Genomic DNA, 6,511 nt, shown 5'->3' with positions numbered 1-6,511 from the left:
GAGGCTGCCCTTGGATCCTGTGGGCCAGGCTTACCCGCAAGCACCCCTGGAGGAGATTACCAGCAATTATATAATTATAGCGATGCCCTGTTGCAGGCTGGATTCCTCGGGAAGCTCAATGAGAAAGAGCTGGCGAGCCTGGAGGAGTTGGGGGGATGCCCCTTGAGGTGGCCCAGGATTGGGTGGAGGAGGCACCCAACGGCTGTGCAGGCTTGACCCCTAGGGGGCACTGGAGGCCCTGAATTGTTTGGGTATAGCCAGGCCTTTACATTCCCCAAAGGAGCAGTCATTGAACGTTGGCTGCCGAGGGAAGGGCATGGCCATGGGTGAGGTGTCTCCCCTGCAGCTGAGGCAAGTAAGTCCCAAAGGAAAGGGGTTGATGGCTGGGGGTGTGCGCACAGCGCTCCCAGCAACAGGGACTGCGAGTCCTTCATTAAAGGGGGACAATGAAGGTGCTCACAGTGTCCACCGCTGGGTGGTAAGAGTCATCACCACCACCCTCCTCCTCCTACAAGCCCAGTGACCATTAGGCAAGCTACATGACCTGTCTTGGGCTCAGTTTGCTAATCTGTCCAATGGGCACGACAGCACTTCCTTCATTAGATTGTTCCGAGGAGTAAATGGAGTCCCCTATTTAAGTGACCCGACGTGGTAGGTGCTGAAGACATCTCAGTTCCCATCCTGGTCTTCTTTCCCAAGGAAACAAGGAGGTTCTGGGAGCTTGCTCGGGGCCTCTGTCCTTTGCAACATCTTGGAGAGAGGGAAGGAGGAAGAACCAAAGGAGTAGGAGCAGCGACAGCCCTGTGTTTAGGGGCCACAACGAGGCCCTGAATGCTCAGATTGAGCTACTGTATGGGAGTAATTATGGCTGCTATTTTTTGCACACTAGTCTAATAACGTTAATTTGGTGACAGCCTGATATTATAACATCCTCTCCCACACAGAGGTGGCTCTACTTCCCTACTCCCCAGAATCCATTTGCGTTTTTCTTGGGGGTTTTGGAGCTGGGGAGCTGGTGACTCACAGCTGAAGGGGGCGTCCAGGAAAGGCCCCTCTCCCTATGGGGGCGTGAGCTCCTGGCAACATCGCCTGGGGACGGGCGAACTTGAAACTTGCCCAGCTTCCCTGGGAATGGCCTTCTAGCTTTGCTCTGGGCCTCTCCGAAAGCTGGCAGAACTGGCCGTTCCTGAGCCATGTCACCAGGGCACACCTCGTAGAGGAGGAACTTGTGTGATGTGGTTGTTTAAGGGCCTTGGAGCCGAGGGAAAGCACAAGGGCCAGAAAGAAGAATCACATGAATACTCGGGACTTGGAGATTTGTGAAAATGAGAACAAAAGGTGGCCTCTGAGGGAGGGCCGGCAAAAGGTGACTTGGCTGTTTTGCTGAATCAACTCAGAAGTGCATCCATTGGCGACCGGGCAGGTTCCTGCAACAGGGCAGCTGCAGCTGCGAAGGAAGCGAAGACCGAGGTTCAGAAACCAGAGAGCGGGTGAAGGGAGTGTCTCTGAACTGCAGTATTATAGCTCATCGGAGGAAAGAGCCATAATAGAACATTAGCATTTTGCAGCCACCATTGAAATAATGGACTTAAGGCCACGACCGTTAATGGCCACTGACCTCACAATGGGAAGACAGCCAGAGGGTGCATGCCTCCTAATTTCAGATGACAAAGTTAAGAAATTATTGTTCATATTTTAAGTGTTATTATTGGCATCATCGTTTTTAAGGAATCTTAGCTTTTGCAGACCCACAGTAAAATATTTATGGAAGACACGGGTCTGTAAGGAGAGGCAGGTTGCTGTATTTTAGCTTCACTGGGAGCGGTGGGGACTTGGAGGCAACCTGACCCGAGAGATGCTCTGGAGGAATTGTGGTCGATCCGGGAGATGAGCTGGCAACTCTGGCCTCTCGATCCCATTCTCCTGGTGTCTGTCTCTGAAATTTTCACTGGGATTTGGGCAAAAGACAGTGGATGTCAACAGAGGTGCCCTAGGCAGTGATCAGAAGCAGTGGGCTATGTGTTCATGGAGCAAAACAGGAGCTGGACGAAAAACTGAGAAAGACAATGGCATGCGCACACAATCCCATTTTTTCAAATGAAAATACACCTGCAAAACCCAACAACACTGAGCACATCCGATGGTTGCTCACGGGGTGGGAGGGGAAAGGAAAAAAATGAATGAGAAACCGAGAGCCAAGATTGGGGTGGAAAGATGATGGCTGGGCACCGTGAACTGGGAAGGATACTGATTTCAAACTCTGACCTGGGGTTTAGGATAAATTAATACAATAAAGTAAAATCAGGTAGGATAAACTGCCTAGGAGCAGCTGGCACACAGTAGGTACTAGATAAATGGTAGAAACAACCAAAATAATACAGGAGCATAATCTAATTATTATTACTAGGCTCTCAGGGTAATTATTAAGAACACTTTGACCATGTTTCCCATCTTTTTCTTCTTCCCTCATCCAGAAATAAAAGTCCACCATTGTGTTGCTGGGACTCACTGAGGGATAATAGGGAGAGTCTTCCCAAAGGGACAGGCTGGAAGGATGTCTTTGAAAGAGGTCAGGGAAAATAGTGAACCCTGGGGACAGTCCCCATGCCTCTTGGGAAGGAAATGAGCCAGGAAGTGCAACTGGTGGTTCCCAGAGTGGTGGAGACCAGAGTTTCTTGCAGGGCCCAAGAGGCGTGGTAGAGTTGGGCTTCTGAGGACAGAGCCACCAGGAGTCGGGGGCCTGCCTCTGCAAGGACCCCAGGGCCTACACTGTGCTGGGCGGTGGATTTCCAGCTACCTGGTAGCCTCTGCCATCCCCTCCCCATGGGACTCCTGGGCAGCCCTTGGGGACACTGAATTTCCCACCAACCAGTTGAGTATGGCACAAAGTTAGATTTAATTCGATTTAGAGAAACGAGGTGATACTTGTCGCGTTGAAGTGTGGTGAAGTGAAAGTCATTCACACTCCACAGCTTTTCTTTGCGCCTCCCGCAGCTGGCAAGCAGCACGGGAGCTCACACGTGTGGTGTTTCAGGAGCCGTTGTGTTGAACACACAGAAACATCCCTTCCTCCTCTCCAGAGGATGGGCCTCAGCGTCGGGTCTTGTCGCCCAGGGGACTCCCTCTGGCCGTGTGCTCCACGGTGTCCCAGGATTCAGCCCGGAAAATGGGACCCGGGAGCCAGAGTCTGCCGTGAGCTCACCTCCAGGATCTGAGCCTGATCCCTCAGCACCTTGCTTGGATCAGGTTGTTGGGATGTGACAGATGACCGCTGGTCACACACTCAGTGGTCAGTCCTGACAGGTGCCGTGAGTCCCTCCAGTAACTAGCGAGCAAGGGGAGTGGGGTGAGGTCCCACCACCGGCTGATCTCACTCGGGAAAACCTGGACTTGTTCTGCAGCCATTTCCAACACTGAATTGTGTGAAATGATAGAAAACAGGTGCACTGGTCTCTGCCCTGGCCCCTGGCACAGAGCTCCTGAGGCCCTCGTAATAAGTGCCGAGGGCTCTGCGCACGTCTATTGTTTTACTCTTTGGTCTTTGGCCCTGTTCCTGACACCAGGCTCCTACGTCCTTTGGAACTTCTTGGGTGATAGGAGTGTCTTGTTCTAAAGAGGCAGCTCTGGGGGGGCTCCTGGATGGCCTCCGGATGGGGGTTGGTCTCCAGAGAGCGCCAGCCGCCATTAGAAGCTCGGAACTTCCAACCCCACCCCACCCTCCGGGAGGGGAGAGGGACTGGAGATTGAGTTAATGATCGATCAGGCCTATGTGATGAAGACCTACATGAAAATCCCCGACGTAAGGGGCTTGGAGAGCATCCTGGCTTGTGCACTTCTCAACATCACAGGGACGGCAGCTCCTGTGCCCAGGACCCTCCCAGGCCTCACCCCATGTCTCTTCATCTGGCTGTTCACCTGCACCCTGCAATGTGCTTTTTACTATAGAATAAATTGGTGAGTGTGTTTCCCTGAGTTCTGTGAGCTCTTCTAGCAAATGATTGGATCCAAGGAGGCGAGTCATGGGAACCTCTGATTTGTAGCCAAGTTGGACAGAAGTTGTGAGTAACCCGGGGACCTTCTTCTTGTGACTGGCGTCTGAAGTGGGGAGCTGTGTTGTGGGGCTGAGCCCTTAAGCTGTGGCATCTGCACTAACTTTGGTTGGTGTCGGAATTGATTTGAATTGAATTGTAGGACACCCAGCTGGTGTCATCGATTGAATTGAGCATCATGAGCAGACATGTGACAAAAAGTCAGGATTAACAGTGGAGCGCTTTCAGGGGGAGGGCACCTCACCATCCTTTCCCTTTCCCAGCCCCTTTCCTTCCCCATCTATCTCTGAATGGAAACCTAGACTATTTCTCTGATATGGGACTTGGTGCTATGGCCATGCTGGGCAGTAGAACTGAAGACACCAACCATGTGGCACAGGACTTGCAGAACACCGCAAGAGAGTTAAATGAGACAGTGCTTGCAAAGAAACTACTATGTGCCATCCACTTTGATAGGGCTTTACAAGCATGTTGGTGATGATGACGTCTGGTGATGTCTTGATTCAAGATGGCAAGTCCATTTTCCCCAAACCTATGGCTGACCTTGTAGGACAGTCCATCCATCCAGCCTTGATCAGTTAGGGCCCTGAGAATTGCTTTGGATTTAACATGATACTCAGCTGGAGCCTCCTGTGGGGCCTGTTTAATTTAGTCTCTTTACCATTTTATTTATAAAGGTAAGTTAATCAGAAAAGGATTTACACACATACACCCTCCCCCCCCGATTCCATGGTGTTTTCATGCATGCAGATTTTATTGTATCTGAAGTGGGGTAGGAAGCGGATACGTGAATGTGGGTGGATTTAATATTAGAATTGACCCAAAATCAGTCTGCTGAGAAGACTGTAATACACGGTCTCTTTAGTGCCTGATCAGAAACCTCCAAAGCCCTCAAGCCCTGTTCTTTTTATGACTGCTGAGCGTGAAATGAATTATTCAAAGACCAGTGATGAAGATTGGCTTAAACTCTGCAGCAGGAGCCCTGAGACTGCAAAGTCATTTCTGAACATCCATCAAGCCTACTCAGGGCCTGAAGTCCACCCCTTGGCCCTGATGGCGGGGTGGAGAGCACGCTGACTCCAGAACGCGGAGTGCCGGGTCCTTTCTCAAGGGCAGGCTCTTGCTGCATCCCAATGAAGACCCGCTCACCAGGGAAAGGGCCCGAGAGCAGAGGGGCTGGGCACGAGCCCACGAACTTGACAACTTGCCCGAGGCACAGCCCCTGTCTAAGGAGGCAGGGTCAGGGAGGGCTGGCAGGTAGCAAGGAGGATGCTAGGCCTTAAGCATCCTTGGCTGCCCAACCAGCACCCTTTCCCCTTCTTTTCTTGCATCTTGTTTGGGAGGCCACTAGACTTCCAACTAAACTCATGGGAAGGGGCTTTATCCCCAGTTCCAAGGGTGAATCCTGGTGGATCTAAGCCAATGGTTCTCTCCCTGGTATCATGTCAGGATCACATTGGGAGCTTTAAATAATTCATGCGTCTGGAACCCAGTCCTTAGAGCCTAGAGCATGGCACAACCTTGGCATCACCTGGAAGCTAGTTAGAGAAACAGACTCTTAGGCCCCACCGGAGAACAAAATGAGAATCCCAGGCTAGGAGCACAGCTGGTGAAAGCCTGTCATGTGGCAGGTGTGTTTTCCAACGATGGTTGCCATGACAGACCCTGCTTCTCCCACTCTCCTCGCAATGGGACTTTGAGGCTCTTACGTCTTGAACCAACAGCACCTATGTTCCCTCCCCTTAAATCTCAGGGGTTTGGTCATACGGATGGAAATGACACCAGCAACCTCCGAGGCTACTTCAAAGGAAAGCGATGCTGCCTGTCTCTTGGGATGTTCACTCTTGGAACCCAGCTTATGCTCTGAGGAAGACCAGGCTCCACGAGGAGCTTGTATAGGTGCGCCAGCCGACAGCCCTCGCTGAGGTCCCAGGGGTCATCAACTGCCAGACAAGTGAGCAAGCCCAGGAGATGACAGTCACTGTCTGAGAGATCCTGAACGAGAGCCACCTTGCTGAGCCCAGTCAACCCCTGAAACTGTATAATGATACAGTTGTGATCGTCTTACACACTGAGTTTTGGGGTAATTCATTATGTAGCAATAGACAACTGGAGCACATGGTCACCCCTCCCCTTGCCAGATGGTGCTTTAGGGATGGGCATGTGACCCAGTTTGGGTCAATAAGACATGAGGTAGAGCCTTCTGGGAAAGTTGTCTTTGTTCCTAAGAAAGACACAGAAGACAGTCCTCCTCTTCCTTCTGATCTGCTGCATCTTGATATGACTCTTGAAATGGTGCACCACCCTCTACGCATAGGGTGTCAAGGCTGCAGCTCAGCCTGGGTCCTGGCTGGCTGGGCCTGAGCGCTCATGGACTTGCTGACTCCCCTCAGCCCCACACTCTACACCAACCCTGCATTCAGCAGAATCCACTTCTGCACCCCTTCAGGACGTGGGGTGTT

Source organism: Miniopterus schreibersii (assembly GCF_964146895.1).
Source record: "Miniopterus schreibersii genome assembly, chromosome: 16".
Taxonomy (NCBI): domain Eukaryota; kingdom Metazoa; phylum Chordata; class Mammalia; order Chiroptera; family Miniopteridae; genus Miniopterus; species Miniopterus schreibersii.
Note: the sequence above shows the minus strand (reverse complement) of the source record.